This window comes from Dromiciops gliroides, chromosome 6 (genome assembly GCF_019393635.1).
Source record: "Dromiciops gliroides isolate mDroGli1 chromosome 6, mDroGli1.pri, whole genome shotgun sequence".
NCBI classification, from domain to species: Eukaryota; Metazoa; Chordata; class Mammalia; order Microbiotheria; family Microbiotheriidae; genus Dromiciops; species Dromiciops gliroides.
The window spans coordinates 232430378-232445248 of NC_057866.1; positions in this window are offsets into that span (position 1 = coordinate 232430378).

Consider the following 14871-nt stretch of genomic DNA (forward strand, 5'->3'; position numbering starts at 1 on the left):
GTACAGTAGATAGAGTACCGACTCTGGAGTCAGGAGGACCTGAGTTCAAATTCGGCCTCAGACACTTGACACTTGCTTACTGTGTGACCCTGGGCAAGTCACTTAACTTCAATTGCCTCACCAAAAAAAAAAAAAAAAGAAAGAAATGAGAGGGAACACTAAAAGGAAATGGAAAAAATAAAACTAAACCTCTATACCCAGTTATATTTCAATGAAACTGAAAGTATCAATGACATGGATGAATAACTATTAAAAGAATTTTCAGACAGAAAAACCCCTATAATTACTGGGAAAAATCTGTTAAAATGGATTTCTATGTGTTTCATGGTATATTAAAAATATTGGGGGGCAGTGAGGTGGTGCAATGGCCGTGGATTCAGGAGGACATGAGTTCAAATCTGGCCTCAAACCCTTGACACTTACTAGCTGTGTGATCCTGGGCAAGTCACTTAACCCTCATTGCCCTGCCTCCCCACCCCCCAAAAAAGTTAAATTTGGATCCAGAGGAACTTGTTCCCAACCTTATTCAGGAACTTAATAGATTAAGTATTTAGCTAACCACTTTACCAGTCTAGGCCTCAATGTTCTCATCTGTAAAGCAAGGAGGCTAGAGCCCTTCGAACTCTTAAGGGTATGATTCTATGATTCCATTAGATATTTCTAGAATAAATAGTTATTATGTATACTCTTCCAAAAAAAGAGAAATAAATTATATCACCTAACTCCTCTTATGAGACAAAGATCATCTTGACAGTCACATGGACAGAAAAAAGATAGAAAGATCTGTAGACCTATATCACCAAAGGATATGGATGGAAAAATACATTATTCAACGCACTTTTTCATATTCATTTTTCTGATGCAGAAATTTTTGATTCAGAATTTTAAAACATGTAAACCAAATTCCTTCAGTGTTATTAAGTTTCATGAATATTGATATAAAGTGTGCATTGTGGAGAGGTAACAACATGTGGAGAGACTGAGGATTGTGGAGGAAATAGAGGAAATGGTTTGTTCTCTACTGCATTAGTTTATGTCCTATATGGCAGGGAAGTCTAAGGCATGATCAGTCATGTAGAGAAACTGTTAATATGTAACAAAATTTTATCAGCCATATGGAGGGTGTCATTTATTTTAAAATATTTTAAATTCTGTTTTGATTTTCACATTTATTTTATTTTCTACAGTTGTTGGTTTATATCACTTAAATTGTCAATGCATGTCTAAGGTGAGTCCATCTTTTGAAGTTTATGTCATATGTTGCTTTACTCCATGGAAACATTCTCATTCCCTCACCATCCTCAACAACCTTTCACTGCTCTGTTTCCATTAGCTATCATCACATATCTATCTTTCTTTTTGTGGCTAAACTCTGAAAAAGCCTCAAAGTTGATGCCTCCACTTCCTTTCTTCTCACTCGCTTCTTAACTCTCTATAGTTTGGCTTCAGATTTCATCATTCAACTGAATCTACTCTCTCCAAAGTTACTAACAATGCCTTAAGGATTTCCAAATCCAATGCCCTTTTTCTCAATCTTTAGCCTTTTTTTTACCTCCTTGAAACCTGTAATACTGTAAAACTTTAATATTTCCCCTTGTGATTCTCTCCTCTCTTGGTTTCTATGACACTGCTCTCTCCTGGTTCACTCCCTATCTCTGATATTTTCTTCTCTTTTCCCTTTGTTGAATCTTCAACCAGGTCACACATACTAACCATATATATATATATCCCCAGGGTTTTGTCCTGGGCCCTCCTCTCTTATCCATGTAAACTTTTTCACTTGTTGATCTCATCAGCTTCTGTGGACTTAATTATCATTTCTTATTCTTCTCTTTTTTTTGTTTTTTTTTTTTGGGTCCATGAGGGTTAAGTGACTTGCCCAGGGTCACATAGCTAGTAAGTATCAAGTGTCTGAAGCTAGATTTGAACTAAGGTCCTCCTGAATCCAGGGCTGGTGCTTTATCCACTGTTCCACCTAGCTGCCACCTAGCTGTCCCCTAATGATCATTTCTATGTTGCTGATTCTCAGATCCACTTAGCTAGTCTTAATCCCCCTTCTAACTTCTAGACTAATATTTTCATCTGCCAATTGGACATCTCCAACTGGATGTCCCATAGACATCTTAAATTCAATATGATAAATTCAAATTGAATTCAGTTTTCTTTGTCAGCCCTATTCTCACTGGCTATCATTCACTCTCTATCAACCCCTACCCCCTTCCCCCTTCCCCTAGTTTTGAAGTTTTGCTCAATAGTTTCTTTTTATTTTTTGCTTTTATTTAGCTATTTAATTATTTTCTTCTCCCCCACCCAGTTAAATAGTCAAGTAAAATTACCCCTTCTTTCCTCCTCTTTAACTTTAGTTTTGTTCCTATAGGTCTTTAAAATTACATTTTCTTTGCCTTTTTTTTTTAATAAAAGGTTTCTTCACTATTTAACTTTCTTCCCTATCCAGGCTAATCTTTTATTGTTTAATGGTCCCTATACTTTTTTAGTTCTTTATTCCCTGTGTTCATAATGGAAGTAAAACTTTTGAGGTAGATGTGGTTTCATGTTCTTTCATATAAAAACTTTCTATTACTTTGTAAACAGTGTCCCATGATTCCCCTTTTGTTCTGCTGTCTCACTCTTAGGTGTACCAATATATACCAGTTGATGAACCTTATATTATCCCATGGTAGGTAATCCCCTAATAGTGCAGTTCATTATTGACATTTTCTCTCCCTTTAAGTCATTTTTTTCACATTTGCCTCAGTTTTTTCCCCTTGGTCCATGCCCTCCCATCCTTTTGGATGTCATTTGCCTTCAGGAGCTCTGATCCTTCTGAGGCAAGATGATTAGTCACTCTAAACATCAACTTTCTACAGATAATACCTATTGTAAAGTCCCCATTTCCCTTTATTCATCAGAGATACTCCCTTCCATCACTGAAAGAATTTCCCTTTTATTTCCCTCTCTTTTCAGTCCCTTCCTTTGCATCTTCAGCCATCTTCCTATAGGATTTCTTCATCTGAAGAGATTATAGGAGTTATTTTCTTGTCATTCTTAGCCCTTGACTTGGCCAGAGTAAATCATATTTTCCTGTTTATTGTCTTCCTCCCCTCCTTTCTTTCATGCCCTTCTCCCATTATGTAATTTAATGCTCCATAATACATTGATTCACCTACATGCATGGTGTCACAAAGTTTAGTTTGTGATATTTCAGTTCTGTTTCTCCATTGTCAATTCTATTTGACTCTTGTTTTGGTCCTTATGTATATGTATACATTTAGAATGAAATAACTTAATGCCCAATTTGTTATAATTTTATTGCTGTCTTTGATTGCTCTGTGTGATTACCCTTCTTGAATTTCTGTTGTAAAATGTAAAGCAAATTATTTTTGCAGAGATTTTTATAAGAATATTTTGAATGCTTCTTTTTAAAAAAAATTCATTTTTAAATTTCTGCTTGGGTTTAGATTTTCAGGGTAGGTGACCTTGGACTGCTTCCCAAACTAAGTTCCAGAACTGCTTTTTGGAACACATTCTTTTATATTCTGTCTTTTCTGGTCTATGGAGAATAGTCTTGTGTTATTTGGATTTCCTTACTTTATATTTGAAGGTATTTTTCCTGATCACTCATGGAATTTGTTGTTTGTCAGAAGAATAGTCAGAATTGTCTCAAAGACCTCAATCTCATTAGAATTGGCTCAAGGAGGGAATAATGTACACAGTCAATTGGGTGGAGTAATCTATCTAACCCTGCAGGAAAATAGGAGGGGAAGGGGATAAGGAGAGAAGGACAAAAGAAGGAAGGGCAGAGTGGAGGAGGGGACAGACAGAAGCAAATCCCTTTTGAAGAATGATAGGATGAAAGAAGATGGATAATAGAATAAATATCAGGGGGAAGGGAATAGGATGGAAGGGAAACAGTTAACAATAGTAATCATGAAAAAGACAAAAGGGGGGAAATTGTACAAAAAATATTTATAGCAACTCTTGGTCAAGGCTAAGAATTGAGAATCAACGAATGTCCATCAATTGAGGAATGATGGAAAAAGCTGTGTTATATGATTGTAGTGGAATGGTCTTGTGCTACAGGAAATAACAAACAGGATGATCCCTGAAAAACCTGGAAAGACTAATGAACATCGATGTATAGTAAAGTGAGCAGAGTTGGGAGGACATTGTGCATAGTGACAGCAGTATTGTTAAATGAGCAATTGTGAATGACTTAACTACTCTTAGCAGTGCAATGATCCAAGACAATCCCAAGGAATTAATGAGGAAGTTTACTATGCACCCCTATAGAAAGAACTGATAAAAAGAACACTTGTGGATTGTACCTATATAACCTGATTGCGATCTTGTGGAGGGGGGAGGAAAGGGAGAGAGAAAAATTTAGAACTCTAAATCTTATGAAAATGAATGTTGAAAACTACCCTTACATGTAACTGGAAAATAAAATACATGTTTGTTGCTGGAAAAAAGAAAAGTTTAATCACTATGTGTCTTGGAGTTTTCATTATAGTTTTTTTGTTTTGTTTTGTTTTCTGGAGGTGCTGAATGAGTTCTTTTGATTGGCACTTTGTTTTATGTGTTCAGATGTTCTGGGCAGTTTCATTATATTATTTCTTGTATTGTGGTGCTTAGGTTTTTTGACTGGTGTTCTTCTGAGAAACTTCTAATCCCTAAGTTGATCTTGTCTTCAAAATCCGTGTTTTGCATGTATAGGGATCATGCTTTAAAAAAAATGTTATTACTTTTTGCTTCTTTTCCCCCTGACTGCCCTTCACTTCCATGTTATTTGCATTCCCAATCAGTTATGTGCTCTTCTCTTTCTTTGATAAGACTCCACTATGATTCATTCCCCTACCATGCCAATTATTTCTGTTGTGAAGGCCATAGATTCTTCTTCCACGATTATTTCTCTTTTAAACCACTGAGGAACACATGGATCTATGCTCTCTTGGGAATCCACAAGTTGCTTTGTCTTATCGGGTGTTGAATCATTTTCCTTTATCTTAATTTCATAAATACTTGGCCCCTGTTCTACATGCCATACTTCCTCTTGCTATTTTTCTTCATTGTTGGTTTATCTGCTTATACTTGTCTTTAATTGAGTTATTTTCCTTCTGAGATCATTGGCAATCTTTAGTCCTTTTTCCATATATTCCCCTATTGTTTTTTTTTTTGTTTCCCAAGCATTGGATGGTGGTTTTTCTGGGCCCTGGATCCTAAGGATTCTATTCCCATGCTAGGCAACTCACAGTTCAGCAGCCTCAGTCTCTATCCCAAGTGATTTCTGAGCGTATAGAATTTGCCCTAGCTAGATGCTGGGCACTTTACCTCAGGCTTAGTTGAGTATTGCGCATATATCTCATCCCCCAATATGTGTATCCTGCTACTTGTTCTATATGTTCATTATGTTTCGGCTGAACACACAGGACACAACAATGCTGCTATTGCAGCATGAGAAAATTTTTACCATTTGGATTTTGGATGTCCAAATCATGTGTGTGTGTGTGTGTGTGTGTGTGTGTATGTGTGTATTTGAGTTTTGTTGCAAGTGTGTGGCTTGGTTTGTTCAGCCCTTTTACTAGGAGCTTGGTGGGTGGTGAGAGGTACCAGGTGAGCATTTGTAGGTTAGGGATTGTCTTTACTATTAATTCATTTAATTTTTAACTTTTGGTTTCTTGAGGTCCTAGACTATGAAGATAGCTGGAATCACTTTATCACTGTTACATACATCTTCTTTTCTCTGTTAGCAGCACAGTTAACCTAGTTCATGAAGTAAGAGTTCATGATGAGGATGTGAACTAGGGTTTTTGTATTGCAAGGTGAGGGAGGGATTGCATATGAGAGATGAGGAGATAGAAATGACAAAAGTTGGAAACTCATAAAAAATAATGAAAAATACAAGATAATGTTGAGATTGAGAGTGGGAGGAAAGATATAGCATACTACCTTGTGAGGACCTATTTAGGATTTGTTAAAGGAAAGGGAGCCTCTTCTTAGCAATGCAGTGATCCAAGACAATTCTAAAAAACTCATGATGGGAAATGCTGTATACAACCAGAGGAAGAGCTGTGAAGTCTGAACTCAGATCGAAGCATACCATTTTCATTCTTTTTTTCATGGTTTTTCCCTTTTGTTCTGTTTCTTTCACAACATGACCAATATGGAAATAGGTTTACCATGATTGCACATGTATAACCTATGTCAGATTGCTTGCCATCTTGGGGAGGAAGGGAGGGAGAAAAATTTGGAACTGAAAATCTTATAAGATGAATGTAGAAAACTAATTTTATATGTAATTGGAAAAGAATGAAATACTATTTAAAAATAAAGGGGGACTAACATGTATTTCTAGATCTAGATATCAGGGAAGGAACTAGTAGATAGAGAAAGATCTAGAAGATAAGGGATCATAATGAGAAGTCTTTTGCAGGAGAGGGGAGAAGTTGGAGAGATTGGCTCTTTTTTCAGGGCAATGGGGATTAAGTGATTTTCCCAGGGTCACACAATTAGCAAGTATCAAGTGTCTGAGGTTGGATTTGAACTCAGGTCTTCCTGAATCCAGGGCTGGTGCTTTATCCACTTGTGTAACCTAGCTGCCCCTAGAGGTTGGCTTTTTTGAGAAAAAGCAGAATCTCTTCATCAGTTACTATAGTAAAGGAGGAAGTAATGGGGGATAGTGTCATGAAGTTGTGAAATGAGGGAGGGGTCATTAAGATAAGGCCTGAACCCCTCATTTTTGCTATCATTTGGACAGAACAAAGGCACCATGCAACAGATTCCCATTTTACTTAATAAAAATGTGCAGGATTACATCTAAGTTCACTGTACAGTATCCAATTTGACCATTAGCTGTTATATTTGTTTTATCCAGTGAAGAACTACTTATACTGAAAGCACTAGAAGCTTGAAATTTGGATGAAGAAAGTAAACCTCATGATCCAGATGGTAAAGATGAGGGACAAGGGAAGAGATTCAAAAAGGGTCAGCTCCTCTTTGGAAGTAACCTTTGTTTTCTCAGATTGTCATTTAATAATTCAAGTATACCTACATCACCTTGTTCAAGATCTTAACATCCAAATTTCAAACTGAACTTTTAGCTTTTGGACAAAAATGAATGGGGTCTTCTACAAAAGGGCATCAATATGCATTCAATACATGGAATTTCTCTTTTAAAAAGAAGGGTCTGAAACAGCATCCTTTCTGTATCTATGGGGACCTGCTTTAAAAAAAGGGAAACAACTAGGATTACAACTATGTCCAACCAAATTCGACTTCATTATTTCTAAATGGAATGGCAAAGGATGAAAAATCAATCTCTACATTAATCAATCAATCAGTAAACAATTTTTAAGCATCTGTAGTAACTGTTGCTGTTGCCATTTCCAACTCATTCCTCCCAAGAACTCCCTGCCATGTCTGATAGTCTGTGCCTACTCTGGCATTAAAGTCATCCAGAATTGCAAGCTCATCCTCTTTCAGCACATTGATGATGAGGGTCTCCGGGTCTTCAAAAAACTTCTCTTTGACCTCCTCAGGGTTCATACCCACTGATGATGGTGGTGTGGCACTTTTCAGCAAATGGCAATTGCATCATCATGAGCCTGTCATTCAATCCTTTTGGGAGGCATGCAAGCTTTTTGACTAGATGACATTTTATTGTTAAACATACACACAGTGCTCCCCATCACTGTGGCCACTTCAGAAAAATGCATAACTGACTCTGACTTGGGTAATCTGGCCTTCATTTTTCACTCACTGCTGCTATTTGGATGTAATATTTGCTGAGTTCTCTTGCAACAAGAGCTGTTCATCTCTTAGGTCTACTGAAATTCATGTTATCCATAAGCATGCATGTATTCCATGTACTGATGATGAGTGGAATCATCTTCATAAAAGTTTTTGCCCATTTTTGGCATGTTTCAACTGAAAGGTAGGATCCCTGCCTGCTGTGGTAAGTAGTCATAGTGGTTAGGTGAAGGAGATGACTTTTAGGGTACCTATTTAAATCCCTTCTTCACATCAGTAGGTAAGCAGTACAGTCCTTAAAAATGCTGCTTAGATACCCAGGGGACTGCCAAATCCTACTGCTACTTGATTCTAATGATGACCTTATGCACTGGGCTGCCTATGTGCAGAGCTGTGACTGTAGCTCCCATTGTATCCACACCTGTTGCTTCATCACTTGGCTGTCACCAGAGGACTTGGAAGGAAATTGAATCACTTACATTTGAATTGTTTTAGGAAGATTGTGAAGATCACCTGGCAAGATAGGGTACCAGACACTGAATTTCTTTCTTTAGCAGAGCTGCCAAGCATTCAAATTCTACTGCAAAGAGCATAACTCTGATGGGCTGGCCACATTGTTCAAATGACAAATACATGTTCACCTAAAAGACTGTTTTATGAAGAACTCACACAAAGTAAGTGCTCACATGGAGGTCAGAAGAAGCAATACAAGGACACTCTCAAAGTCTCTCTGAAGAACTTTGGAATTGATTGTGAAACATGAGAGATATGGTCAAAGGACTAACACAGCAAGGTGTGCCTGCATCAAAGGTGCTCTGCAGAGCAGGATTGCAGTAACACAAAGGAAAAATGAGATACAGCAATCCAGAGGACATCATCCTAAATGTTCAAATGCACTATTTGTACCTGACACGAAGCAGAGATTTCCAAGTTCATATTGATCTGATTAGACACAGTCAGACATACTGTACCCTGACCCAGACATAATGATGTCATTTTGGTCCTCTTTGATTATGAGGGACAACAACCAAACATTTTTAGCATGTATAATGTGGCAGACACTGTGCTGAGTGCTAGTGATATAAATATGAAGAAGAAAGACAGTCCCTGATATCAAGGAGCTTAAAATCTAATATAAAAGATAATACACAAAATTAGGCTGAAGGGGGGATGACGAGGCAGAGGGTAGTGAGAGTGGGGAGGAGAAGGTATTCCTTACGGGAGTATGGTGGAGAACTCAGTTGAGATGTCTGAGCCAAGTTCTCTTCTTAAATAGGTTGGAGTTCATGACGCTACCCTCTAATCAAATAGGCAGAGGGTGGTAATGAGGGGAAATATCAAGACTGCTGAGATCTTGGGGAAGCTAGGTAGCACAGTGGATAAAGCACTGGCCCTGGATTCAGGAGGACCTGAGTTCAAATTTGGCCTCAGACACTTAACACTTACTAGCTGTGTGACCTTGCGTAAGTCGCTTAATCCTCATTGCCCTGCAAAAACAAGCAAACAAGCAGACAGACAAACAAACAAAAAAGACTGGTGAGATCTTACAGGCTGAAGAGGTTATGCCAATAGTGAGCTTCCTGGCCCATGGTGGAGAAGTCAGTCAAAGAAATAGTGCAAAGTAGTGCAGAAAGGTAAGAATTAATGGTCTTAAAACAAATAACAAATTCTACAAAAAGCAAACAAACAAAACAAAAAAAGACTGTTACTAATATAACAGTTGGTTAGTCCTAAAAAAGTTTTCTTTTTTTTGTTTTGTTTTTGTTTTTGTTTTTTGCAGGGCAATGGGGGTTAAGTGACTTGCCCAGGGTCACACAGCTAGTAAGTGTCAAGTGTCTGAGGCCAGATTTGAACTCAGGAACTCCTGAATCCAGGGCCGGTGCTTTATCCACTGCGCCACCTAGCTGCCCCAAAAAGTTTTCTTACTATCGTTACAACTTAAGCATAGTTTACTTAAAAAATGTTGTCAGGGTGATATATACAAAATGTGTATATTTCTTAATCTGAAGAATACATTTAAAAAAATTCAAATGCATCATTGAATTAAAAAAATTAAAACCCGGGACGGCTAGGTGGCACAGTGGATAAAGCACCAGCCCTGGATTCAGGAGTACCTGAGTTCGAATCCAGCCTCAGACACTGGACACTTACTAGCTGTGTGACCCTGGGCAAGTCACTTAACCCCCATTGCCCCGCAAAAAAAAAAAAAAATTAAAACCCACAAAAGAAACTAAGATTGACCAATATTTGTAGATGTGAGAGGATAAAACATTTTAGTGGATGTTATTCAGTGATATTAAAAAAAAAAGGAAATTTGTGGATTTTCAAGGAAGGAAACATGTGAGAGAAAAATACTTTAGAGAAAAGTTGAATAAAGTTGAATTTGTTTCATGGAAATAATTTCTAAGAATGATTAAAAATTAGGAAAGTACAATCCAGAAAATTGTCAAGATAGAGTCAATGATCTCATATACCATAAAATTGTGGGAAATAATACGTCATTCTTGCTCTATTTCTTGGACTCACACTTGGATTTCTTCCTGGTAAATCTCAGTGCTATTAGAGATAACAATAGCCAACAATAGTTATCATTTTTAGAGTGCTTTACAAATACTATCCATTTGATCTTCACAACCATCCTAGTACATAGGTACTATTACCATTCCCATTTTATGTTTGAGGAAACTGAGGCAGAAGTTAAGTGACTTATCAAGGTCACAACTAGAAAGTGTCTGGGGTAGGTCATTTTGAGTTCTAGGTCCAGTGTTTTATGCATTGTATCACTTAAATGTAAAGAGAAGAGCTCATTCAAGAAATCACCATGGAATGAAAGCAATATCAAGGCAAATAGTATCCAATCATGCTGACTACTGGGAAAGCATATAGTACTAAGGCTTTAGCTCTGTTATTAAATATTCAGAAATAATATTTTGACAATGTCCATGTCTGAAGTTCTTTGACTCATTTGTTTCAAAGACCTAATCAGTTTTCCTTGAATAGAATATAATCATTAGAAAGAAGATATTTCAATTCCCTGGAACTAAGAAATTTAGTCTTATTTATAGCGACCAAATTGAGAATGCAAATGTCTTTGTTTAATTCAAATAAGAGAAGCATGTCTTTATTCACCTTTGACCACACTGAAAAGAATACTGTTAAAGATGGAGTGCTTGATATCAGAAATTTATTTCCTCAAATTTTGAATTGGCTTTTACCTTAGTAGCATTCTATTTGATCATTCAAAAGCCCTAAACGTAAACTATGTATCTTGGTTTTACATTATTGTGGACATTAATGCAGAATGGATTAAAATACAAATGGTAGAAACATAAAAAGAATTCCATTTAGCAAGAGGAAAACTTTATTTGAACCTCTCTTCAAGCAGCAACACTTGTATATTAATAGATTGTCTAGAAATAGACTTTGGCCAAAATTCAGAGTAAAGAATTTTTCTTATATATTACTGTTGAACACTGAAAAGAGATTTTCCATAGGTGAAGTACAAGAGAAATCATCTGGAGCTTTTTAGATGAGTTAAATAAGCACAATTTGGTTCAGTAATTAAAAAAAAATACAAAAGTGTAATTCCAAAGAAAATGGTAAAATTTTCCCAGATAAAATTCAGTCATTTTAGTACAAGTAAAGAAAGAAAAGAGAGCAATAGAGATTATCTAATATTCATCTCTATTGATAGATATAAGAGAATGTAGGAGTGAGAGAGGGAAGGAGGGATAGAACTTGGAACTGGAAACTTTAAATAAAAATGTTTTATAAAAACAGCTATATTCTCTTCTATCTATCTATTGGAAGTGGAGATGTCTCTAAATAATTAGTGCATCTCACATTTCTTTCGAGATACTTCATTTCTGCTTTGCTCATACAGCACAATGCCCTCTTTGATGTGGGCATGCTATGTTGGGAAGACCTATGCCAATGTTTCCTATATCTCATAATACATTCCAAAGCTCTTCAGAGAGACCTTGAGAGTATCCTTATATCACTTCTTCTGACCTCTGTGTGAGCTCTTGCCTTGTGTGAGTTCTTTGTAAAATAGTCTTTTAGGCAAACATGTGTTTATCATTCAAACATGGGCAGCCCATCAGAGTTGTTTTCTTTGCAATACAGTCTGAGTGCTTGGCAGTTAAGCTTGGGAAAGGACCTCAGTGTCTGGTACCTTATCTTGCTATGTGACCTTCAGAATCTTCCTAAGACAATTCCGATGGAAGCAGTTTAGTTTCCTGGCATGGAACAGGTAATCTCTCCAGATTTCATTTGCCTATTTAGATGAAGTCAACACAAAGTCTCTGTAGACCTTCAGTTTTGTGGTCAGATTAATATCTCTTTTTTCCCACACTTTCCTTCAGAGCCTTCCAAATACTGAGTTAACTCTGGCAATGAATGAATCAATCTCATCATCTGTGGACATCCCTAGAAAGTATACTGGCAAAATAAGTGAACTCATGCATAGCATTCAAAATTTCTCCATTTACTGTAACTGATGGTTCTACATATGGATGTTACAGTGCTACCTGGTGGAGAACCTCTGTTTTTTTTGGTGCCAATTGTCGGGCCAAAATTAGCACAAGTGGTAGAGAATTGATCCATGCTGTGTTGCATATCAGCCTCAGAGGCTGCAATAACTCACAATCATCTGTGAACAAAAAGTTATATACCAACTCTTCATCTACTTTAATCTTGGCTTATAGTCTTTTCAAGTTAAGTATTTACTATCAGTGTGGTAGCTGACTTTGATGTCATTTTCATCCTTGAAGGAATCTGACAAAATTGCTGAAAGCATGAGAGCAAATCCACAGCCTTAATTCACTTTATTAGTGACTGGGAAAGCTTAAGAGCATTGACCATTATACAGAACTCACACTAGTATGTTGTTGTGCTCCTGTACAATATTGATCGACTTTTCCAGGCAACCGATTTATGCCATGATTTTCCACCAGCCCTCATGACTGATAGTATCAAAGGACTTTGTCAGATCTAAAAATGTTGTATGCAGACCTCTTCTGCTCCTGGCATTTCTGCTGGAGTTTTCAGGAAGCAAAAACCATATTGACCATTCCTAAGCCCTTTCTGAAGCCACACTGGCTCTTGGGTAAATGACCATCTTCCAGGTGAAGACCTATTAATAAGGACCCTGGCAAGAATCTTGCTGGCAATCACTAAGGGAGCGACCCCTCCTATGATAGTAACTGGACAATCTATTTCCCTTTCCTTTATAGAGATGGGCAAGGGAAGTATCCTTGAATTCCTGGGGGATAACCTCCTCTTGTCATGTAACTTAGAAGATTTCCATTAGCATTTGAATGAGGGGCAGCTAGGTGGCACAGTGGATAAAGCACTGGCCCTGGATTCAGGAAAACCTGAGTTCAGGTATGACTTAGACACTTGCCACTTATTAGCTGTGTGACTCTGGGCAAGTCACTTAACCCCCATTGTCCTAAAAAAAAAAGTCAAACATTTGTATGAGCAGCAGACTTCCTGTGTTTTAAATCTCAGCTGAAATAGAATCAGCATCATGTGCTTTGCCTTATAAGAAAAGCCTAATGGCATTTAAAACCTCTTCTTTGGTGGATGTTTTGTTAGAGAGAATAACTTCCACCTGAAGTACATGGTCAATGCCTTCAGCATTGCTTGATCACAGTTTATTATGAACATTATAAAAGTGTTCAGCTTATCTTTCTAGGATGACATACTTATCACTAATCAATATGGATTCATCAGGCTGAGTAGTTGAGATGCACCATAGGTCTTTGGCCCATAAATAGCCTTCAATGCATCATAATAGTGTTTCTATCAGTATAAAACTGAATATCATCTGCTTTCTTACTGAGCCAAGAATCCTGTACCTACCTAAGCTTCACTTGCACTTTACTTTTTTATTTTGTTTTGTTTTGTTTTGTTTGTTTTTTTTAAGGAAAAATAATTTTCTTTTCTTTTTTTTAATTAATAAAGTATTTTATTTTTTTCCGTTACATGTAAAGATAGTTCTCATCTTTTGTTTATACAAGCTTTACAATTTCAGATTTTTCTTCCTCCCTCCCCTCCCTTCCCCCTCCCCTAGACAGCAGGTAATCTGATATAGATTATACATACATATATACACATAATAACATTAATCCTATTTCTGCATTAGTCATGTTATAAAAGAAAAAATCAGAGCACTGATGAAAAACCTCAAAATAGAAAAAAATAACAGCACCAAAAATAAAATAAATAGCATGGTTCATTCAGCATCTATACTCCGCAGTTCTTTTTTTATTTTTTTTTTCTTGGATTTGAAGATCCTCTTCCATCATGAGTTCCCTGGAACTCTTCTGTACCATTGCATTGGTGAGAAGAATATAGTCCATCACAGTAGATCAACACTCAATGTTGTTGATACTGTGTACAATGTTCTTCTGGTTCTGCTCATCTCACTCATCATCATCTCACGTAAGACCCTCCAGGTTTCTCTGAACTCCTCCTGCTCATCATTTCTTACAGCACAATAGTATTCCATTGTATTCATATACCACAACTTGTCCAGCCATTTCCCAATTGATGGGCACCCCCTCAACTTCCAATTCCTTGCCACCACATAAAGAGCAGCTATAAATATTTTTGTACATGTGAGTCCCTTTCCCCCTTCCATGATCTCTTTGGGAAAAAGACCCAAAAGTGGTATTGCTGGGTCAAAGGGTATGCACAGCTTTATCGCCCTTTGGGCATAATTCCAAATTGCTCTCCAGAATGGTTGGATCAGTTCACAGCTCCACCAACAATGAATTAGTGTTCCAATTTTCCCACAGCTTCTCCAACATTTATTATTTTCCTTTTTTGTCATTTTAGCCAATCTGATAGGTGTCAGGTGGTACCTCAGAGTTGTTTTAATTGCACTTTACTTTTAATGAAATTAAACACTGCCTTCTTTTAAAAAATTGTACATATATACATATATATGTGTATATGTATATATATGTATGTATGTGTATATATATGTATGTATGTATGTGTGTATATATATATATAGGATTAAGTGACTTGCCCAGGGTCACAAGTATCTGATGGCAGATTTGAACTCAGGTCCTCCTGACTCCAGGGCTGGTGCTCTATCCGCTGCACCACTGAGCT